This window comes from Orcinus orca, chromosome 20 (assembly GCF_937001465.1).
Source record: "Orcinus orca chromosome 20, mOrcOrc1.1, whole genome shotgun sequence".
In the NCBI taxonomy this organism is placed as follows: domain Eukaryota; kingdom Metazoa; phylum Chordata; class Mammalia; order Artiodactyla; family Delphinidae; genus Orcinus; species Orcinus orca.
The window spans coordinates 10,230,382-10,255,410 of record NC_064578.1 but is presented as its reverse complement, the minus strand read 5'-3'; the positions used below and the strand labels follow the sequence as shown (position 1 = coordinate 10,255,410).

The 25,029-nt window shown below is 43.9% G+C and overlaps 1 long non-coding RNA gene across 1 annotated transcript in view; it reads right to left on the bottom strand.

The window, feature by feature from the left end:
- Positions 1-17,035, bottom strand: part of LOC117196726 (uncharacterized) — a 33,033-nt gene extending 15,998 nt beyond the window's left edge. Inside the window, exons 1-2 of the long non-coding RNA XR_004477056.2 lie at positions 16,741-17,035; positions 14,204-14,316 (exon numbers count right to left, since the gene is read on the bottom strand). This is a non-coding gene — a long non-coding RNA (uncharacterized LOC117196726). The remainder of the gene's footprint in view (positions 1-14,203; positions 14,317-16,740) is intronic.
- Between the last annotated feature and the right edge of the window lie 7,994 nt (positions 17,036-25,029).

Here is a 25,029-nt window from a genome sequence, read left to right as displayed (position 1 = left end):
GGGGCCCGTCTAACGACCTCCTTTTAACTTAATTACTTATTTAAAGTCCCTTTCATCAAATACAGTCACCTTCTGAAATACTAGGGATTAGGACTTCAGTGTATGAACTTGGGGGAAGGACATAATTCAATCCACAATAGGCAGCCTCTGAATCCAATCTGCCAGGCTGCCGGAAGTGGAGGTTCTGAGGGGTCTTTAATGCCTCTCTCTGAATCTAGCTTAGGACCAAGCTCCGCTGCTAACATTTCTAGGAAGTTAATCCTGGTCTGATGCCCCTGGACAGCATTCAGAGCTTCCTCATCCAAGGCACTGTGTACATACTTCCCTTGTCATGCTATATAATCATTGGCTACATATATCCTAATAGAGGAGGATGGTACGATAACACTGGTGATGACGCAGCCCCGGGCACAGGAACTCTTTGAGGCAGCTACTTTTATTAACCACCTTTTAAAAATAAAGAAGCTTTGTCACAGAAGGTTAATTAATCCACCCAAGATCACAAAGCTAGGGAGTGACACCATTAGGATTCAAACACGGGTCCTCAGGCCAGAGTGCACATCCTTACACCACTATTTACTGACTTTGGAATCCAAGAGACTAGGTCTGAATTTCAGCTCTGCCACTAAATTATCAGTAAGCCTCTGAGAACGTTGCTCTAAATGTACCTCCTTTGCTCCTTTAACAAATACTGAGGACCAGTGATATGGCACTCGGTGAGACGGGGCTGGGGATGCACAGTGAGCCACGCCCGGCATGGACTTTGATCTCGTGGAGCTTACCGTCTAATGGGGGAGCTGCCCCTGGGGGGACGGTGTGGGGGGATGATTTCAATGAGGTCAAGTTATAAACCAGGAAGAAGGCCCTGAAGGAGAGGAATGTGCTACAAAGTAGAAACCTGCTGTAGAACTGGAATGGCAGGGACGTCCTGCTGGAACGCATGGATACCAGGAGGAGAAACTGGCAATAACTAAGCAAAGGGTATGGTAAGAATACAAAGAGAATATTCCAAAAGGAAGAGCACACCCCAGGGTCCTGTGGCGGAAGGAGGCTGGGCAAAACCAAAGAAATGGAAGAAGATCCATGTGGCTAGAAAACAGAGAGGGAGAAAGAAGGTGGTGTGAGATGGCTCTGGAGGGGCTGGCAGGGAGAGAAAACGCTAAACCTCTCTGCAGATTTCTACCAGAAGGGTTTTACCACGTTTAACTCATCCATAAACTGTCAATAATACAATAATAATTCCTTCCTTGTAAGGCTGTAGTGAGGATTTGCTGGCGGGGGGCGGGGAACTATGACAGATGTCTGGGTTGTGGTCAGCACTCAGCCATCAGTCTTTTTTTCAGTTTTTCTCAACTGTATTTCTTATAAGGAATGTCTAGTCAACAGTCTTGTCCACTGGGGTTTTAGCCCTCCTTTAAATTGATTTCCACACAAAATGTAGGACATTGGTATCTCACTCTGCGGCCTGTCCTTTCAATCTTTCATTTGCATGAAAATTACTAGATCAAATAATGTCATCCTGCAGAAGAACCGCAATTGTGAAATCAAGCAAACCTTGCAAAAGTGGCCAAAGCAGAGGATTTGCCAAATGCCACCACTGCCAATTAGAAGCGAGAGTGATTTGGGACAACATCTTTAAGAAAGAATAAGAAGTCTTTCTTCTAAAGAGTACCACAAAGACTCTCCTTTTAAGATGTTAAAAAAATAAAATAAAACAAAAAAACCTCTCCTTTTATAGAGAGAACAGAGGGTAGTGGCATTGAACAGTATTCTTCCCCAGCTTTTGGTACAACCGAGTGCTGAGGGCTGACGTGGCAAGTGCCACATTTTATTTAGAGCTTCGTCATCTTCTCTAGGGCTATACGCTCCCTCACTTCTCATGTGTAATATAAAGAACTCCCTGTTTCTCGTCTTTATCAGTTATAACATTTGGAACCATCAAGCTCACCACTGCAAGGAGATTTAGGTTGAGAAGGATAGCTAGGCTTTGCAGCTCTGACTCTGTCCTAAGATTTATATTTCTTACAGGAGTCCTGGTGCGACCACCCCACTGGCCTTGGGTAGGGTTGGAGCAGGAGAAATGACTCATACTTTAGCCTAAATGTGGACAAAAGACCCTTCTCTTTATACTCCATAACTTAACTGAGACAATGTCAGAAGAGTCGCATCCGACTTTGCTAAAAGGGAACTCAACACCGAAACCAAGAGTACCTAGAGTGCAGATAATCTGTTTACCGAGAATGACCAGCTCACTGTCGGCTTGTGGCTCCACGTAGCTGAAGGCAACTCCAAACTTCTCGCCTCTCTTTAACTCTCAGCACCTAGGAGTTCACGCCTACGTATCTGAGATCTTATATGCTCTACCTAATCACTGAGCCCAAAAGCGAGAGATCCATGTCTCCTTTGTGGTTTGCCTAGACCCATCTCTTCCTTGGTTGACTAACAGCAGGAATAAAATTCACTTGTAGCCTCACCTCCTATTCCTCCTTAGGCTCAGGCTTTATTGGGCATCTCTCTAAACAAACTTAGAAATGCAAGACCCACATACCCATCAGAAGAGGGTCATCTCCTCACGAATACTCCATTCTCCAAAGCCCAGTTTTCTCAAAAAATGGGAAAAAACTGTGCCACGGAACATAAGTCTAACACCCACTCACCATTCTCTTGTGATACATTTTTAAAAACACAGGTGCTGCTTTCAAATAATTATATCTACATTCTATTTCAAAATACTGTAATAATTTTCAAGCTGTTACATCTGTCTTCTCTAGCCTCCAAATACCTTTATTTACTAAATTGTGCAAGAATAACTGTAAGAAAAGTCAGAACAGGCTGTGATCCACCCTCTCTAATGAACTATAAGATCCGAGAGGGCCAGGCTGTGTCTGAGTGATCTTTTATGCAGCTATGATTGTGCACATCCTGGTGACTCTGTCTTGAATCCCTTCTGGTAGACACTTTTCAAGCTTGTTGGCTTCCCAGCATCTCAACTTTCTTCTAAGTTTGGAGAATTCTCCCTGTGTCCCACTACAGAAGCTGCAAATGTCAGGTACTTCTTTTCCCAGACTCCCTTGCAGCTACAGCGTGAACACGTGACCCAGGCTCTGCCAATCAGATGCACCCACAATGGACTCTGAAACAGGACCCAGCGGTACCAGGAAGTGGAACCATCTCAGGCAGCAATAGAGGCTGCAGCAAACTTGAGCTCCCAGGACACAACTACAGGGCTGTAAGTCCAAGTATTCAGGGCTTGCGCTTTTTTGCCGAACCAGTTCTAGGGCATGGTTTTGACCTTTGTCTCTGTGTAAATCGGAGCCTGGTTTTTAGCCCTCCTAAAAATACCCTTTTAATAAATCCTTTTCTGCTTAAATCAGCCAGAATCAGTACCTGGAATGCCCAGTTAAGCGTCCTCACTTCACTTTTCTTACCTGGAGAACCAGCTCAAAACTCCCACTAAGTGGCTGATAAGTGAAAATAGGAGGCAATCACCTGGCTATTATTGGTCTAATTCCTGCAGATAAACAGGAAAATGGATTAAAAAAAAAACAAAACAGACCAATCTCCTACTTCGGAGCCTACGGATCCAGGTCAGGATGCTGTTCTCCTTTCTGTGGAAGCACAGATTATCCTCCCAGATAACTATCCGTCAGTCTGATAACAATACTGTATATCTGTAGCAACACACAGAAAATGATTCGCAGTTATGATGAAGGTAAAAATGCTTTTTAAAAAATGCTTTCCACTTTTAAAAGATGGAAACCCTCAGCTGAAGAGAGACTTGTTTTTTTCAGGTGAATATTCTGGACCACAGGTTTCTGCATGATTTTGCTGAAAAGTAAACGACATGTCATGGTTTCAGAGCAGAAAGAGACCATGCCAAGTGAGTCTGCATAATCCTATCCTTCAGTTTTGTCACAGACTCAGGGTCAAGTGAATCGTGTTTAATGGGAGCAGTCCTCTCTCAAGTGCTGAGGAGTAAGACCTTTCCAGAACAGAGAATAAGGCCCTGTCACCCTCCAGGGTTATTCTCTCCTCATGCCCTCTATATTAACCCAAAAGCTTCTGTCTGGGGAATCCTCCCTTGCCATGCCGAGGATGGAGACACACAGGGTGTCCTCTGAGCAAACTTGGGAATGTACCTCATCACATTGTCACCAAGATTTTACGACAGAGCAGTGAGCAATTATGTGCAAACAGATTCACAAGTGGGCCATTGTTTCAGGCTGTGGTTACTCATATGTCAGTGTGCTTTCAAAGTGCATGCTTCTTACCAACGGGGTCAGCAACAGACCCTTAAATTACATGGTTGTGGGTATAAACAGAGCCTTCCAACCCTGGCTCTCAATCAGAACAAAATTTGTGCTGAGGCATAAAGAAAATTTTGTGCTGCTGGGAACGTTCATCCAGAGAAATCTACAAACAGTGAGCTGCTTTACTACAGATGCCCAAGGGGACCTTAAGATAACACTTTGCTATCAGTGAGTTTCAGGCAAAATTTATCTCCTGAACTGCCAGTAGAGAAATCCTACCTAGAATCCAATAGGATAAATGGGGCTCAACCTGCTTGTCAATTTCAAACAATGGGTGGGTGGTCCTAAGCATTGGCTTGGTGGGAAAGAGTCCAAGATTGATTAGCAATGTCTACCCTGGGATGGGAAGTGAGTTCCATGAATTTTAAAAGCCCTGTCACCCGATGTCACAGTGTCAATTAAGCATTGCCTGATTTCCTCAATTCAGTCCTGAAATCTCCGTCCTTGGAAACTCCAGAACTGTTTCCTTCTGCTTCTCTTATAATACTAGATTCCACTCTACTATTTGCATGTTTCCATTTGCCTCTTCTAGCTCTTTAATTCCCCAAGGCAAGAAACTTCAGCTTATCTACTCCTGCATTCCTCTTGGGTTTTAGCAATCTTCCACCCAGCCTTTTACCTATTTCTCAATTCTGCAGCAAGTGTGGAATTTCTCCTCTGTGTTGGAATTGGTTAGACTGGAAGAGAAGCATAGATAAGATCCAGTCCGTACCTTCAATAAGCTTATGGCCCAGTGGACTACTAACTGAGTGAATGAAGCCAAAATTGTATTCTGGTTCCCCCACTGGTGTGATCTGTGCTAATGACCATCTCTTAGAGGGGTTGGTGGTTTATTACTTATGAAGTAGGTTTCCATATACATTGTACTCTGATGTCATCCCAGTGAGATGGACAGAACAGTGAACTGAGGTCATATCAGAATGGTTAAAAGACTTGCCCCCAATTTCACCATGATATGTTTTCACAAATCAATTAAGGAATGTTTTTGAAAGTAACCATGAAGCAAATGGCTCCATAGTGCTGTGACCTGAAGGCTGAGCTCTGACAATCATCCCAGCTTCAAACACAGAGCAGGAACCTCAGTGTCTGGATTGGCTGAGTAACAGACACCACCACAAAGATGTCCACATCCTAACCCCTGGAACCTGAGAACATGCGAGGTTTCATGGCAAAAAGGGAATTAAGATTTCAGATGGAATTAAAGTTGCTAATCAGCTGACATTAACATACGGAGATTATCTTGGATTTTCCAGATGGGCCAAATGTAATCACAAGGTCTTTAAATGGGGAAAAAGGAGACAGAAGAGAACCAGAGAGACGCCAGCATGCGGAGGACTCAGCTGGACATTGCTGGCTTTGAAGATGGAGGAAGGGACCACAGCCAAGGAATGCAGGCAGCTCCTTTCAGGGCTCGAAAAGCCCCTAGACCCTCCTAGAGCTTCCAGAAGGAACAGCCCTGCCAACACCTTGACTGTAGCCCACTAAGGCTCATTTTGGACCTCTGACTTCCAGAATTGTAAAGTAATAAATGTGTGCTGTTCTGAGCCATTAAGCTTGTGGGAATTTGCACAGCAGCAGTAGGAACTGAATTCAGAGTCCCTGTGAGCAAATCAGTTTCAAAATAGCCTTCTTCACAAGATGTGTGTGTGCGTGTGTGTGTGTGTGTAATAAAAGGATATATAAACAGGGTCTTCTGCACAGCAGAGCAATCACAAATGTTAGTTCCCCTCTGTCTTCCCTTGGAAATATCACATCCTGAGAGTCTTTATATTTTTATCACAATTTAAGCAAATTTTGGCCTATACGATTCTCTGACAACATTCCAAAACACTGAAGAAAAATAAACAAGAAATAAAACTCTTCTTCCAAGAAGGTAGGTCTCCAACCTAACTATACATGAGAATCACCTGAGGGACTTTTAAAAAACAGAGATGCCCAGGCTCTCTCTCGGACCAATCACATCCTTCTCTCCAGGAGGGAGTCTCAAGCATAGGTCTGCCTTTAAAAGCTCCCCGGGGAATTCTAAGGTGAGATGAGGGTTGAAAACACCCCCCCAAAGCCATGGAGGAGTTTTTACAGTAGAACTGGGAGCACAGCTCTCTTGATCCTTCACCCCTGTAATCGTCCCTACCACGCCCACAATATGACTTTCCAGCACCTTCTCCTAAATATACTAGTTTTCCTGTTTTGTATTTACTCCAGAAAGCTCTTGCCAAAAGAAAACCGACTCAGAAGTCCAGTGGATAAAAGAAAGACGAAAATGGGATTTGGGAGCCAGGAATCCTTCAGATTCCAGCCTTCTGAATGTCTTCTGAAACCAAAATTTTTGTTTATCAGTTAACCCAGGAGGTGGGCTGGACTTGTGTACCTGTCTAGTGTGGCATGTCCCAAACCGTACACCGCAGACCATTAGATCCTCAGGACATTAACAGATGTTGTCAGAAAAAATAACAATAATGGGGGGTCTATGATCAAATATCTTAGAAAATCACCATCCACGCTCTCCCACACTTAGATATTAAAGGCTCTGAGATGTTCTGCAGTTGAATACGCGCGCACACACACACACACACACACACACACACACATACACACACGTAGTTTAACCTAATACTTCCTAAACTTACTTGACCAAGGAACTGTTCTGTTAAGGAATACCCGTCATCCGGGGGACCCAGTGTGGAAACGCAATTCCTTCTTGTGAAAGATCAGAAAATGGGGGCTTAGGGTATGATGTACTTTGCCCAAGGTAAGGAAGCACCGTCTGCCAATGCCCCCCTGTCTCCCCCTGAGCCACCTGGACTTCCCTGACCTGGGCTATTTCCAGCTCACTGACAGCTTCCCAACCCAGGGTGCGTATGCTTTCCATCACTGGCTCTGCCCACCTCGAAGCTCTGCTCACGAGGGGCCCTCTTAGTGGCTTTTCCCCTCCCCCCGCCCCTAGCCCTACTTCTTCACCTGTGCTTCCCAGGGTCAGTCTCCTAGTGACCCTCCTCTCCACGCTTTCTTTTGCAGGAACACAAAGAGTTATTCACAGAGCAACTTACGCACAATGACCTAGATTTAAGGTCTAGTTCAGACACTAAATAGGTGATTTTTTTTAAAAGATTTAATTTTTTTAGACCAGTTTTAGGTTCGTGGCAAACATGTGCAGAGAGTGCAAACATTTCCCATATACCCCCTGCCCTCACACGTGCATAGCTCCCCCATTAGCAACATCCCCGCTACAGTGGGACCCTCATTACAATCAGCGCAGCTACACTGGTACATCCTTATCACTCAACATCCATAGTTTGCATGAAGGTTCACTCTTTTTTTTTTTAACTTTTATTGGAGTATAGTTGATTTACATTGTTGTGTTAGTTTCAGGTGGTCAGCGAAGTGAATCAGTTTTACATATACGTATATCCACTCTTTTTTTTTTTTTTTTTAAGATTCTTTTCCTGTACAGGCTATTACAGAGTATTGAGTACAGTTCCCTGCTGTATAGCACAAGAGGGTTCACTCTTAATGTTGTACATTCTGTGGGTTTGGACAAATGTATCGTGACATGTATCCATCATTACAGTATCATACAGAGTAATTTCACTGCCTTAAAAATCCTCTGTCCTAATGACTGGGTTTTTTACAAATGAAATCAGATTCAACCTCCAGATTCCAAGTTTTCAGCAGACATAGACATTTTCTCTTGAGACCAGCAGTTAAATTCTACTGTCAAAATCAAAAGAGTTTAAGCTTTTTCTTCCTTCTGACACTAAAAAATTTTTTAAAAATGTTTTTTGAGAAATAAGGCTGCGTTAGAGATAAAGCATTTTTGCCTTATCTTCAGAAGCAGGGCTTCTCCATTTTTGTGCCCACTGGTGAAAGGTCACAGACAAATAATCAGTCATGTTGCTAGAATGTTCTTTGAGAGCTAAGAAGGAAACAGAAAAGCTTAAGAAAGTTGAACTCAGGAATTTCTGAATAGGCTGCACATCTGAGGTGGCTCCAGGCAGCCAATTTTTTTTTTTTTTTTTTTTGAAAACAGTGAATAAATTGCTCAAGAAATTAGCTGTCAATAGCAGGGGTATGAAAACCCAGCCAGAGCTCTAAGTTTGGCCAAGGATCTCAAACTGTTTTCCAGATATTTGGGGCTCAGTAAACTCTAACACATTTTCCCCAGCAACTTCTTTTCCCCTTTAATTTCCAAACCCTGAAATTACAAGAGAACTTTGATATATGCTTTTTAAACATTAGCTGATATCAAGCAAGCAGATACGCATTTTCTGATTATTGTTTTAATGGAAGGATTTTCAAGAAGCTAACATTTGATTTCGGTGATCGCGATTTCTTCCCCATATTTAAATTTTGCACACTCTGTATGCCGAGGGTGGACATTTACGGTTGAAAGCTCGTGAGAGACACTTACATTGTCACAGGGAGGGAGGGAGACACAGAGAGAGACAGAGAGCGGGGGAGAGGGAGAGAGTCTACAGGAGTTTCAGGAGACCTACGCTTAGAGAGCTGGGAGGAGAGAAGTATCTAGTAAGGTAGAGAAAATGCAGCCCTTGCCTTTCACCTTGGAGAAGACTGATGCTGTCTAAGGCCAGTTGGACAACAGTCAGAACAGGCATTACAGATAGATGAATAAGTTGTTAGAATCCGTCTGCTCCGCTCTGAGTATTTTCAGGACTGACTGGATCCAGAGTTGTGTGCTTCAAAACACAACTACATCTGACTGCTCTTCATCAAAAGTCACGGCTGCCTAGAAATCCATCCCCAGAAGTCCCGCTCTTGTGCCCCATGAGGGTGTGACCTGTCACTCCTTCCTAACTGCCTTCTCGATCCTCAGCTCTCATCATAACCATTGCCAGAAGCTTCCCACCATCTTGGGGTCTGACCTCAATCCCAGACAAATGACCAGACCATCTGACTCTCCACTAGCTTAGCTCTGAAATCAGATTTTGTTTTGAAGGGCGGAGAGTCCATGTGAAAATGTTGTTCTCTATCATCTTGACCTCACACCGTGGAGCTCCTGCTAATGGCAACACCAGCTCATCCCCCCATTTCCACCCAAGCATCCCACTAAGCATCTCTCCATGGACATTCTACCTACACAATACAGTGCTCATCACCTTGCAGGTGCAAACCACCCTCTGTGGATTACATAGGGGGTCTCCTACAGGGAATGTTTTGAGAGAGTGATGGAAAAAGTCCCCTTTGACCAAAAATGACTCCCTCAGAAGCCTGCCATGGGACTGAAAAGTCCACCATTCTTTTCTCTGGATTAAAACATGGAAGGCAACTGTCTAGGGAGATGGGGAACTGGTGAAGTCATAATCAACCACAGGTACGCAGGCTAAAATGAACTTATCAAATTCGCTCTGGCCACCAGCACGGCTAATGAAAATAGATCATGGACACAAAATATTTGTTTAGATATGACAAGGAAAGATGCCTGGGGCACGTGGGGCTGAGCAATCAAAATGTTTCTTCTTAGAAAAGGGAACCCGCCTGCACTGTTGGTGGGAATGTAAATTGATGCAGCCACTATGGAGAACAGTGTGGAGGTTCCTTAAAAAACTAAAAATAGAGCTACCATATGACCCAGCAATCCCACTCCTGGGCATATATCTGGGGAAAATGTTAATTCAAAAAGATACATTCACCCCAATGTTCATAGCTGCATTATTTACAATAGCCAAGACATGGAAGCAACCTAAATGTCCATCGACAGATGAATGGATAAAGATGTGGTACATATATATGATGGAATACTACTCAGCCTAAAAAAGAGTGAAATAATGCCACTTGCAGCAACATGGATGGACCTAGAGATTATCATACTAAGTGAAGTAAGTTAGAACAGAGAAAGACAAATATCATATATCACTTGTATGTGGAATCTAAAACAAAATGATACAAATGAACTTACTTACAAAACAGAAATAGACTCACAGACACAGAAAACAAACTTATGGCTACCAAAGGGGAAAGGGGAGGAGGGATAAATTAGGAGTTTGAGATTAACAGGCACAGGGAACTATATTCAATATTTTGTAATAACCTAAAATGGAAAAAGAATCTGAAAAAGAACATATACGTGTGTATTATATATCTGAATCACTTTGCTGTACACCTGAAACTAACAACATTGTAAATTAACTATACTTCAGTAAAAAAATGTTTCTCCTTAGTTATGGGAATAATAAGGAGGTGGGCAGGCGTTAGGAGACAAAACAAGAGTACTACGTGCCCCTAGAAGAACCTAACCCCAAGGAGAAGACACACAGGTAGGAAAAGATGATGAAATGACCATGAAAACAATGCTGCAGTCATCATTCAGGGAGAAGACAGAGTGTTAGACATCTACAATATAGCCACTGATTGGATTATCATGATCCTTATACTAGGTAGGTATTCTCATTTCCATTTTACAGATGAGTATACTGAGGCTCATAGAAAATTCATCCCTTACCTTATTCACACAACTAATAAGTGGCAGGTTGTGGGTTCAAGCCCAGATCCCCCTCCAAAGTCATCATCATTCCATTTGGTCACACCATCTTCCTAATGATGTCTTAGTTGTAGTATAGTTAGGGGCGCACATATGTGCTTTCTCAGGGAAAAAGAAAGACAGAGAAGGAAAAATTCCACTAGATTTAAGACTAGAGGCTTGGCGCAGAGAAGCAGCAACGTCACTGAACTCAACGGACAACTGTTCCTTAGCCTCACGCCCCACGATTCACCTAAGTCTGTGGCTCCCAACTGGGTGCTCAGAGGTATTGCAAGGGGTCTGTGTATCCATATGTACATTGAACCTTGTCTGCAGACAACATACATCACGGACATCTACTTCTGTGACTGATAATATACCAGTTGATTCAAAAGTGTTATTGAATTCACAGGAGATATTTATCATTGTATATTTCCCAACCCAGGAATATTAAAAGCATAATTAGAATCATATGAGATGGGAGTTTTTGTTATTAAAAGGGGATTTTCAATCCTACAATCCAGAAATTCCATTCTTAGATATATACTCAACAGAAATGCAGCAATGTGTTCATCCATAGACATTATACAGGAACGCTCACAGAAGTGTATTCATCATTTCCCCAAAGTGGAAACAACCCAAATGCCAACAAGAGTGCAGTGGCTAAATACAGTGTCGAACAGTTATACCACGGAATACGATGCAGCAGCAAATGAGAACAGACCACAACTGCACACAACAGCAGGATGAATCTCACAGTGTGATGTGGGGCGAGGAAGACAGAGACCTGAAAACAACCCTCTGTGTAATTCCACTTATATAATATTCACAGACAAGCGAGACGAATCTGTGCTGTGCAAAGTCAAGAGAGAGTTTACCCTGAGGTGTGTAGTGGAACTTGAGTGATGGGGGCCTGTAGTGTTCTGTTTCTTGATCATCTGGATGTGGGTTACGTGAGTGTATCCAGTTAATGAACATTCCTTGAGCTGTGCATGTGATTTATATGTGTTTTTATATTGCTATTTTAATAAAAGATTTTTTAAAACAGAGGCAGTCATACCTATAAGATACATGACCACCGCTCTCTGTAAAGGTTCATCCCAGCCAGGTGCCTCCCTATTTCCACCCTGGCCATCTCCCCAACTTCAAATCCCCCACCCCACCCTCTCTGCCTATAAAAACCATTTCTTGTTCTTTCAGACTCAGCTCTGTTGCACCACCTCCAAGGAACTTTCTCCCATTCTCTAGCCAGAAGTGAATTCTTGCTCCCCAAGCCCCAGAGAGCTTTAACAGCGATTTCTCTGATGACAAAGCAGAGGTCCCCAGAGCCTAGCATAGCACAGTGCTTGCCAAATGATAGGATAACAACAAAGGTCTTCTGTTGTTATAATAACCTCCACATCTTAACCTCCTAAAGAAGGATTTATGTTCACCTTACTTCCTGCCCTCAAGAAACTCATAGTCTTGGAAGAAACGTATGTCTGCTAACTTTGTATTGCTCACCAGACCCAACCCATTACCATGCATCCAGCAGGTGCTCAGGTAATGAATGAAGACATATGTCACCCGTAAAAAGAACTTGCAATGAAAGATACCTTGAAGATCTCAGCAATTCTAGATCATACATGAACAAAGGAAAACCAAGAAGAATTCGATATGAACATTGCCCTTTCCCCCCCGGTGGCTGGTATGTTATCGGATTGATACTAGACTGAATACCCCTTTGTGGGTCCAATGATCTCTACAGGCAAAAATGTGCTTTTGTTTTCTACAATAAGAAAACTGAAGGGTGCTGAGATGTTTTGATCGTGGGGATGAAAAGCTCAGCCCAGTTCCAAGCCCCTTGGATCAACCTTGGCACACACTTCCACCACGAGGAAAAGGCATCCGACAACAAAACCGGCAAGGCTACATCCCAGGAAAGATGACAGAAGTGGCACAGACGGATAAGCCTTCAAATCCACTTCAGACTGGTGCCCCAGGAGGGGCCACGGTATTTCTGAAGGGTCCCCAGAGAGTGGCCTCAGTCTATCCTTCTGCCTCCTTCCTCCCCTTTTTCCTCCCCTTTTCTCACTAAACTGCACAGGACAAATTCACTGTGAAATAATTTTTTTTTTTAATCATTAGGGCAAAATGAGCGAGGCTGGAGCGCTAAGATTCCTGAATTAATAATATTGCTGCCATCCGTGATTTGGGCTTTCTCTTTTCTGTTGGCAGAAGCCAACACATGAGGAGATATTTTCCAGCATCACAGTCAAACTGCATTTTTAGATTTGTGGGCAGGCTGAGTGATCTCCAGCCAGAGTCTCAGCCCTCAGTCCTACATTCCAGTGTCATTCTCTGACCACAGCATCATTTCTGGTCTCCCCCAAGTCATTGCTTCGGAGAAAATGAAGCGTGTTTTCAGAATTTAATTTAAGAATAACCCAGGCAACCTAAGGCCAACTGACAAGGTAGTGGGTCCAGCCAACAGAAGGAAGGGCAGACATTGAAGACAGACGTGGTCAGCACCTCCCACCAATGAGACCTTTTATGCCTGCATTGAGGATTTCATCGAAAGTTGGAGTGCAGGTCCAAGCAGCTTCAAGTGCCCACATCTTTTGCTTTTTATTCCAATCACAAGAAAACAGAGCATGTGAGTTAAAACGTGAATTCCAGGCATCATTACCATTCAGGTATCAGCTGGAACTGCATTTCTCACGGAAGTCTAGCCAAAGCCTTGTTCAAGCTAACACCCTTCCTTCAAAGATTTTACCGCAATTGTCATCTGCTAATAGTTACTTGGGCAATCCAGGGGGGCAAGGATTGAAGTTGTCTTGTTCATGGCATCGGTGGTACCTGGGAAATACGTGGTATAGTTAACACATGCTAGTTGGCTACACAGACTACTAGGACACAGCAATCAGCAACACCCCCCCCCCCACCATGGTTAGAAAGCAGGGAAGCAAGAGAAGTGTTTTTCATGCTCGTGGTGAATCCATGATCAAATTTTCCTTCCTTTTTCTTTCTCCCAGACTTCAGGGCCCCAAAGTGTCTCCTGTCCCTAACTTATGGTACCACCATCCTCCAAGTTAATCGGTTTCAAAACCTAAGAAGCATCAGTGGTTCCGTCTTCCTTGTCAGTCTGCCTACTTCCGACTCATTGATGCTACCTCTAAAAGCTTTCTTCCAGCCGCCTGCCCCTCTCCTCCAACTCGTATCACTCCTACCCAGGGTCTTGTTCCCACTCTCCTGGACATCGAACTGGCCTCTGACCGTCACTCTTGCTTTTAACCAAATCTCTTCATTTCTAGCTAGCAGATCATTCTCGGTACTTTCAGATCACCCCCTCCTAGAAAAAGCACTCATGAATTCCTCACACTTAGGAATAAAATGTATGAATTTTATGAATTACATGAATAAAAGGTAAATGCCATACTTTGGAATACTCCTCGGTCCCCAAGCTGTCTCCAACTTCCCTCCAGATGATCTTTCTATGTCCAGTTGAAATGCCATTTTCATGCAGAAAGTCGTTCCTAAATCCATCTCCACCTGAAAATGCAACCAAATGCTGTCACCACATTTTTGGGAATTTTGTAAATGTTTAATTTTATAAATTCTAAAGTACCTCCTAAATCGTTCCTATTAGTCTGGAAAGATCTTCCAGCCATCATCTAGATCATCTTGGTCTTTGTTTACTCCCAAATGCCTAACACTATGCCTGGCACAGAGTAGCTTTTCAAAAACTATTTCTGGAACTTAATTAAATTCATTCCTTCATTCATTCTTTCAAACGTGCAGTCTCTGTTTACCAACCCCACCCCAGGGATAAGATGTAGAATAATTATGTGACCTCAGACACATAACTTTCATCCTTCTATAGTTTCTTCATCTGCAAAACGAGCTATGCTGTGGACCAAATAAGATAAGGCACGTGAAGCACTTAGTGTCTGACGCATAGTATATGCTCAATAAATGTTAACCTCTTATTATTATTTCACAAGGCAGTCTGTCCACTGTGGGGCAGCTATGGTTGCTAAAACATTTTTCCCCAATTCTGAGCTAAAACAGACCTCCTTATAACTCCTCTCCATCGACCAGAGCTTCTTTGCCTGTGGGCAACAAGCAGGCTCAGCTACACTTTAAAAAACCTAATTCGCAGCCCCAGGCCTGGAATGAAGGGAAGAAAACTGGGGTCAGCTGGGGAGAGAAGCTGGAATTCATTAAATCCATGGGTTTCTGAAGGGCTAAGGTTTGTAAGTTGGTGTTCATTTTCTACCTTAGGACTTTTGCTCTGGGAGTCCAATATACTGCTTAAATTTCTCTTATTTCCTTCAGCTGTAGGATTTGGGTAAGCAAGGAAAATTCTGCAAAATGACTTCACCATTGGCAGTCATTTGCCCTTGGCCAAATTGGCTTGCAATTACTCTAAGAATGTCAGGAGTTTGCAAATTAGCTTAGGCCGCCTGATGCTAAGTAGTCCCCTTGGGGTGGGTCGTGTCCATGACTTGAGTCTCGCACAAGATGGATCCAGCTGCCCTGAAGAAGTGTGTGCCCTGCTGTCCTCACTTCCCCCCCAGCACCTGGTTCAACTCCTGCTGGGAACCATGACACCTCAGGACTTGTTTTCATTTCTCCAGTTTCCCACCCCCTCTTCCACTGGACTTTGTACCTCTTTGTACCTCTGGGTTAATTATTTTTTGAATAAATGGCCTTCAACTGACAGAAGGCTCCTTTCTTTAAGACACCAGGCTTCTCCCTTTCGTCAGTGTGCTCTGTCCTGCAGTGCTGTCCGTTCGCACAGACCACGGTGTGCAGAAGCTGCTACACCCACGCACAGGCATAAGAGCTGATGACGCCACAAGCTAATCTTCAGAAATCTTGAAGTTCAAGAAGAGTCTGTAACTCTCCAGGGGTAGCAATGACTTATTTTCAACTAACTTCAGAGTAATCCATAGTTTTCTTCAGCTCAAGCATGTTAGGAGAATGAATTATGTAGTATTTTTACACAATTCACTGAGTATCTACTCTAACTCACAGCCTGACAGCATAGCCTCCTAACCAACTTCTGCCTCTACTTTTGTCCTCTAGAATCTATTCTCTACCAGACCCCAGAGTGATTTTTTTTTTGCGGTACGCGGGCCTCTCACTGTTGTGGCCTCTCCCGTTGCGGAGCACAGGCTCCAGACGCGCAGGCTCAGCGGCCATGGCTCACGGGCCCAGCCGCTCCGCGGCACGTGGGATCTTCCCAGACCGGGGCGCGAACCCGCGTCCCCCGCATCGGCAGGCGGACTCTCAACCACTGCGCCACCAGGGAAGCCCCAGAGTGAATTTTTAAAAGATGTAAGTCATAATATCTTACAGTCTTGCTTAGAAATGTTCCACAGCTTCAACTATATTCCAAATGAAACCATGGCTGTCCAAGCTTTATATACCTTGGTTCCTGAAGTTTCTCTGCTCCCTCATAGCCCGCTGCCCTTTGCCTACTACACGCAAATGCCTCCCAGTTCCTCAAATGTATCAACTCCGTTTTGGCTACGGGCCCATAGTTTTTGTACTTCCTCTTCCCTCCTGGATTCTTCTTCCCCAAGTTGTAAATACACGTCTCGGGCGCATATTTTTGCTCCCACCTTACATTTAGCTTTCTCTGAGAACTGTAAGCTGCGAAGGTGCTCTTTAAATAATTCAGCTTATTTTCTTTACATCAGACTTCTTGGGATGGCCATGATTTATGTGGTCAGTGGCCCCAATTCTCTATACATAAATAAGAAGTCTAATGAGAGTCAACAAATATAACTGGTTTCATTGCCCAGTGTGGGGAAAATATATCAATCCTACAGTCATTAAACGAATGTGAATCATATATAAAAGTTACCGACATAACAGTCACAGAGCGCCAGGGAAAAGGATTCAGAAGAGAAGACACTCCCTCCCCTTTAGCAGGGTGCTGCTCACTTTGTAAGAAGGAAACCTTACCCACAATGGAGCTTCTCACTGCCACTGGAAGAGGCAAGTTTGATGGGATTGCAACAATAAGCTGTTTCTTTAATATTCCAATTTCCTTCTAGGATTGAATTACCAGCCTACTTCATACTCCTCAGATGTCACAGGGGCAATAAAACTAATCAGAAGAGGAATTTCTCCTTGACCACTGTCCACAGTCCGTTCCCTCAGAGGCAGGCTCTTGATACGGAAACTTCTCTCAGTGCTGAACAGATAAGCCTGTGGCTTGTCAAGTAGCAACAGGCGTGTCCAAGAGCCACAATGCCCAGCAGCTGAGAACACAAAAAGAAAGGCCAAAAACAAAGAGTGAAGATAGTAGCAACATGAGTAGATCCCAGCATACGGTAAGTGTTTATTCTGTGCCAGAAGTGGTTCTAAGCCTTTCTTATATGTTATTCCATTTCAATCCCATATCCGTTGCTTGAAGATGCCAATATTACCTCTCCATTTTACAGATGAGAAAACGGAGGCACCAAGAGATGAAATAAACTAGCCCAGGGTCATTCAGGCAGTGAAGTGGAGTGTCAGAATTTGAACCCAAGACATCTGACTTCAACACCTTCATCTCAACAATTTACTGCTCCTCCGTGTGCCAGAGAGGCTTGGAGGTCAGCACATCACCAACAGTGCTGACAACACCCACGTACTCTGAGTCCCAGAGGGACAGGGTTTGCGGAAGTGGCCATGCAAGGCCTCTGCCAACTTGATGAAATCGTGAGTGACTGAGAAGTGCGATGGGTCCACTCCACCCCGTGCGATACAATCGCCCAAAACGTTCCAGGAATTCTTGCGACATCTCCCCTCTCTTCCACTGGGCAGGTCTTTTGTACCTAACCCTTGTCTGCGCCGTTTCAGGAGACACTCCACCATCAATTTCTTCTGTTTCATCATGTAGCCAACGATTGTTCTCAATCTCATTTCTAATCACATTGACCCCATTACCCATTACCTACTGAACCACCTGGGTTTGATTCCCAGTGTTGCCACTTACTGTTTGGGGAAACGAACATGTCACTTACCCTCATCTAAGGTTAGGGGTCTTCATCTTACATCGGACTAAAATAAGTTTCTTACAATGTTCTTTTGAGGATCTAGTTCATAGTGACTGCTCAAGAAAAAAAATGGTAGCTATGTGGCAAAATAAAGCACTTAGCATTTAAGACCTTCTGTGTGCATGGCTCCTACCAACCTTCCCAAGTTTATTCTACATGAATGCCCTTCAACAAATACTGCTACCTCGGGGGTTCACCGGCTCTCCTCTAGACCAGCATTCCTCCAGGGGTGGTCCTTGGACCCTCTGCAACAGATTCATGTGACATGTCCTTAAAATTCACATCCTTAAGCCCCACCCTGGCCTTGTTAATCAGAATTTCTCAGGATGGTTCCTGACCACCTTCATTTGTAACAGGCTCTCCAGGCAATACTTACGAAGCCCTACGATGCAGTCCCACTTGCCTTGTCTACAACAAGGTTCTCTGTGCCCGAGACTCCTTCCCGCTCTCATATCCATCACCCAAATCCCACCGATAATTCAAATCCTGACTTATATTTCTCCTCCTTCATACAACCATTCGAGATTCCTCCCTCCAGAAACAATGTGTCCCTGCTCTGAGTTATCGTGGCCCTTATTCATGGACATGGCGACTGTCCCCAACGTTTTCAAGCTCCTAGAGGCGACAGTCAGTATGTAAATCGCGCTAGCATCTCCAAAGTTATCTCTCACAGGACTTCGCACAGAGTAGGAGCTCCGTGAAAATAACTGAATGGGCAGGATAAAGCCCAATCCCAATATTTTAGATCTTCTTGATAAATTAAGTAATAACCGACTCACTTGAAGAAGAGAAGGGAAGCTGACTGAGCAGACTTTATTTATTTAAATAAATTTATTTATTTATTTATTTCTGGCTGCGTTGAGTCTTCGTTGCTGCGCACGGGCTTTTCTCTAGTCGCGGCGAGCAGGGGCTACTCTTCTTTGCAGTGCGTGGGCTTCTCATTGCAGTGTCTTCTCCTGTTGCGGAGCACGGACTCTAGGCGCGCGGGCTTCAGTAGTTGCGGCACGGGAGTTTCAGTAGTTGTGGCTCACGGGCTCTAGAGCGCAGGCACAGTAGTTGTGGCGCACGGGCTTAGTTGCTCCGTGGCATGTGGGATCTTCCCGGCCCAGGGCTCGAACCCCTGTCCCCTGCATTGGCAGGCGGATTCTCAACCACTGCACCATCAGGGAAGTCCTGAGCAGACTTTATTATCTTTCTCTCCTCCCCTTCTTCTCCCTGATTCCTGCTGCCCCTTTATTCCTTAGCCCAAGTCTTAGAGTGGGAACCCTTCATGTCTTCCCTTTAGCACACTTGAGGCTGGCTGCCAAAGTTAGGTCATTTCTCTTTCTATTTAAGAGTAGGCAAAATAGGAGATCAATATAACAATAATAAACCATGTAATGTCGTCAGATTTCCCTGGTATAGGCTCCTGTTTAGCTCAAAGGGCTGGAGACATTTCCCCAGCATCTTGGTTAGATTCTGACTTTGTGAACGCTGCAGGTTGGTTGCTGTTCTCCGTACAGCTAAGCAGAAACACTCACTCACTCAATTTGCTCCCTTGTTAAAGCACCGCAGTACTTTTCACTCCTACGTCTTAGGCAGCCCAGGCTGCTACAGCAGAACAGCATAGGCTGGATGGTTTAAACAATAGACAATTATTTCCCGCAGTTCTGAAGGCTGGAAGGCTGAGATCAGGGTGCCAGCATGGTCGGGAGCTTGGTGAGGATCCTCTTCCTAGTTTATAGACCACCCAGCATCTCACTGTATCTTCACATGACTGAGAGAGAGAAGGAGAGAGGGAGGGAGGGAAAGAGACAGCATGTCTCTCCTGTTGCTTCTTTGAAGAGCATTAATCCCATTCATGGGGGCTCCACTCTCATGACCTAATTACTTTCCAAAGGTCCCGCCTCCAAATACCATCACGTTGCAGATTTGGGCTTCAATATATGACTATGGCGGGGGGGGGGCGGGGGGGCGGTGCGGAGGGACACAAACATTTAGTTCCTACACCCCAAGCGCCATGATCTCAGTACAGCTCATCCTGAGCTCTGCTGGAAAGGGCACACCTTACCCTCAGGCAGTGGCAAGCAAAATGGCAGTGACTATGCCACTGTAAGTTCAGACCCAACAGTGTAATCACATTTCAACAAGGCAAGAGCAGGAATAATGTTTCCCTCCACACTCATCTCACTCACTGTGCTCCAGCCACTTCGCTCACCCTGCAGTTCTTCAAACACACCAAGCTCCAAGCTCTTTCCCATCTCAAGCCCTTGCCAATTCCCTCTGCCTGTGATGCCCTTCCCCTATTCCTATAAATATACAAACCTTTCCTTTAAATCGTCTTTCCTTTAAGCATCGGCTTAAATATACCATCTGCAGAGGGAGCTTCTATGGTTGTATTTTTTTTTTAATTAAAGTAACCTCCTTTCCCAGTTCATTCCTATTTCACCCCCTTTTTATTTCCTTCTTGACATGTACCACAATCTCCAATTCTTGTATTCATTTTCTAAATTTCCTGGCTCCTTGTCGGTCTTTCCAGAAAGGATAAAAATGGAACGAGGCCAAGAACTGTGTCCATCTTGCTCACCATTCCTGACACATAGTAGCGACTCAATGAATATTTGTTGAATGATTGAATAAAATAATTACACAATATATAGTCGTAAGGAAAGGGGAGTCACACAATAAAAACATCAAATCTTTTATTCATATATAATGTTATAACCAGGAGATAATCATCTTATTTAATTTTATAACAATATCAGATTTCAACATGAACTCCCTGATTTAAGTTATTTTGTTGCTAAAAGGAACAGGTCCTCCTCTTTATCCCGGACTGTGATTTGCCATGATACTTATTCTATAGACTCTGAATAATAAATCTCATTTCTCCCAATGGAACTCAACTCCTAGAGATTAAAAGTTGACATCCTTACGAGACATCAACCAAGAAAAGACAACTTGAAGAAGCAAGTGTGGCTATTTTAGAAGAAAAAGACGTCTACGTTCTGTTTTGACTTTGCAAGTCTCAAAGAATACTTTCATGACAATGCGCGGAGAACTACGTGAAATTAAATAGCCACAGTGGAATGTGGATTTAATTGCTTGAATTGCTGCATTAGCTAAAATAAAACAGCTGTGATCACACTCTGGGGTAAAAACCATTGTTCAAGCAAGACTTCTATTAAAGATCGCCCCAGCGATGAGTCTGGCTTTCTAAAATCAGGCATACCCCTTCCTGGACCACACGTTGTCCTTAGGGTAACAGTGATTTCAATTTGGGGGGCATGTGGGTTGGAGAAACGTCTGTGCCATAGGGCAGGGCACAGGACTGCTTGATAGATTTTTCTCTCTTCCCCCAAATACACAACTCAAGTTACTCAAAATTACTCAGCAAAGCAAATTCCTTTCATATTTCCATAATCCCAAGACACAGGAAAGGTGTTGGGCTGGCTGCTGGGGCTTTTAGAGTTCCAATGCACTAAAAGATGAAACTAGAAGCAAACTGTGTCCAAGTTCTTCCCAAAGAATCTGTGTGAATAGACCTTGGTCCCTGAAAAAAAAGAGTCTCTGAGGTGGTGGTTTTTAATATTTCTCGGGATCAGAAACCACCTTGACATAATAAGAAAGCCATAGAGACTTCCACAGAACATTCTTGAATGTACTAATACAAAGTTGGAAGCCTAGTCTCCAGAAGCTCTGTGAACACCCTAAAATTATCCATGGACCAGAGACTCAGAACTCTTGTTCTAAAATGCAGAAGAGGGGCTTGAGATGGGGAAAGTCAAGAATTCAAATGTTTTTTTCACCAACCACCATCGTGTATCTACTCTAAATAACTCTGCCACACACCACCTCTAACCCATCTGCAGACCTGGAAACGTGTGATCAATATCATGGCAAGTAAATAAGTAGAAGGGAAAGTTTGAGGGAAAAGCACAGAAGGGCAATGAAGCAGAAAGCCAAAATTTTAAATTCTTCATATTCTGTCCAGTCCTCCATTCCTCAGATTCTGTTCCATTGACCTCACAAGTCAGTCACTGTCAAAGTCAAGTGTGCCTCAAAGTCAACCTGAGAAGGTTACCTTAAAATGCAGATTTCTAAGCTCACCTGGTTTCTGATTCAAAGGGATTCTGTGGTTTTTATTAAACACCCAGATGCTTCTGAAGCTGGCGGCCACTTAAACCACAGTTTCAATTACTTCCAATCCTGTTTCTCAGCGTCTAAGAAATCCCAATATTTCAGGATCCAAAATACATATTCCTTCCTCTTATATCCAGAAGTGACACAAACACCCTTTGTCTGATCCTGAGTACCAGAGATGCCACTCTTTCCTTCTCATCTACACCCCTTTTAAGGGGGAACTTTCAGGGAAGAGATGCAGTGAGCTGTTTCTAGATGACCCGGTGCCTGAGAATTGCCCAACTTCTGATTATCAATTGACTGCTAGCCTTATTTCATCTGCAAAGTCCCTCTTGTCATGTAATGAAACATATTCACAGGTGTGACACCAGGGGAGGTCAGGGGGCCCATATCTTTGCTAAGGCAATTGCCTACCTTTTCTGCCCATCCTTCAAGACCCTTCTTCTCCAGAATGTCTCAATAATGATTTTACCCCTAATTCCCACAGATGATCCCTCCCCTTTTTGAGTTCCCATTTCACCTGGTTTAACTGCTTATTGTGAACTATAAAATAGAGATAATGCCCCTTTTTGTTCTCTTATTGTTTCTTATCTGCCACCTGAGTACTAGTTCTTTGACAACATGACAATGCTTTAAATGCCTCTTCATCCCACACAATATACAACGAGTCATAAGCACGGAGGAGGTGTGGCAGCACCTGTTGCTTTGGCCTGCCCAGTATCTATTCCCCGCTTTCCCCCATTCTTTCCTGGTAACCATATCTCAGTTTCCGTTCAGAAAACTACCCTCCTCCAGCCTAAATCCATTTGTTTCAGAGAGCCTAACTCCACTCCCTGATTCCAGATATGGGCACATGATCTAGGTTGGGCCAATCGGCATAAACCATTCCCCTGGCACAAATGATCGGTTCACAATTGTCACATGACCCAAGCTAGGCCAATGAGATTCAGTGCCGAAAACTTGGCAAGTATAACCCAGGAAGTGAGTAGTCTCTTTCTGTGCAGGTTCCTGGGGCCAGTGAGCTTCACCAGGCATCTTGTCATCACTAGAGGAGGAGCTGCTCAAGAAGGAGCAACACAGGTACAAGCAGGGCTGAGAGATACAGAGCCAGTGACCGAGTCCTAGGGACCTGGTTCCTGGATTCAGCCAGGCCAGAAGCTAGCCCTACCTCCCAAACGGCTCAATTACACACAGCGTACAACTAATAAATATCACCTAGTATTTGAACCAATGTGAGTGTGTTTCTATCGCTTCAACAAAAAGAGTACAGATTTATTTAATAAATACTGACTGGTTGAATTAATAGCCATTTTCGTCTTGGGAAATGTTGGAAGTATTTGGGTTCTTAAAGCCTACAAATTACTTCTTTGCAGAAGAAGGTTCAGTTGCTTAACTTACGTCTTTGGCAATGAACACTGATATGGTCATAAACTTATGGCCTTTGGAACTGGACAAATGAACTTGGATCCCAGCTCTGCCACTTAACAAATTGTGTAGCCTTGGGCATTTTACTTAGAAATCTTTAAGCAGGGGAAGATCACAGCAAAAACTGTGCACTGTTATTGGAGGATCATTTTTATGTAGATGATGGAATGAAGGATGGAGAGACAGACGCAGGAAACTGTTATCAAGTTGAGGCGATAGCAGATGAGACTTTAGACTAAGGCAGCATCACTTGAGACACAGATCAGAGAACAGATTGCAAAACCTACAACATAGGAGCAAACTGAATGTGGGATGTGGGGAAAACAAAGGAGTCAAAGTTCCTGCAAACGAGTTCAATTATTTTTAGTATGAGACATTAAAATAAAGAAAGAAATGCAGCCTGCTAGCCAGGTGGTGGGGATGCTCTTCAGTTCTAGTCAATCTGTTGAGTTATCTTTAATAACACAGACAGCTTTGGAGGTAGATCTGTAGCTTCCTTCTTCTTGAAGAAATTGAGCGGCTTCTCACTTCTAGGCAACAGAGGGAGATCTTTCTAGCAGGTGATGCTTTCATGGCTTTGATTTAATGTTGTGTTTTCCAAGGGGCTTCCCTGGTGGCGTAGTGGTTAAGAATCCGCCTGCCAATGCAGGGGACACGGGTTCGAGCCCTGGTCTGGGAAGATCCCACATGCTGCGGAGCAACTAAGCCCGTGTGCCACAACTACTGAGCCTGCGCTCTAGAGCCCGCGTGCCCCAACTACTGAAGCCCACGCACCTAGAGCCCGTGCTCTGCAACAAGAGAAGCCACCGCAATGAGAAGCCCGCACACTGCAACAAAGAGTAGCCCCCGCTCATCGCAACTAAAGAAAGACCACACGCAGCAATGAGGACCCAACGCAGCCAAAAATAAATAAATAAAATTAAAAAAAAAAAAAGAATAAAGTTGTGTTTTCCAAAGTATTAGAGGGGTCTGCTGGTGGTACAGTACGTGGTTTTAGGTGGATTACAGGAAGACTAGCTGCACACAGACAAGACATGAAATAACTGAATCACATCGGGGAAAAGCTGTTCCCTTTCAGGCCTTTTGATTATTTTGTCAAAGAAAAGAAAAACCTCATACGGGGCCTAAACCATCTTTAACACGTCTTTCTATCACTTGCTAATCTTCTTGCTTAATAGGCAGCAGGTCTCAGGCTTAAAATCTTGAGGAGGCCACGGTATCCATCTGAGTAATACCATTGTGTCTTTGCTGAAGTTATCTTTGCACGTGCTTTCTATCAATGGGAAGTGGAACTTATTTTCCACTTATAATAGCTATTCGTCTTTTTTTTTAAAGATAAATTTATTTCGTTAAAAAAGATGACTCCATTCAAAGGCAACTAAAGAAATGCAGCACACAGCCATGGCAGGAATTGGGGAAGGGATCCTCCTGGGCCAGGGGTTCTAAAACATCTTTCATCAGTGGTGGAACTTCTGGCACTCTGACAGATGTCTTCTTAGGAGGTATATACTTGGAGCACCACTGAAAGTACACCTTGCAGCTAAAAGCCTACAGTGAGTAAATAAATGTGCCTACTTTCTGGACAGGTACCAGTGCTGAGAACAGCCCCGCTCGGTGCGCAGCATCCCTGCAAGCACTTGGGAGCCCAGCACGATCTCCTGAA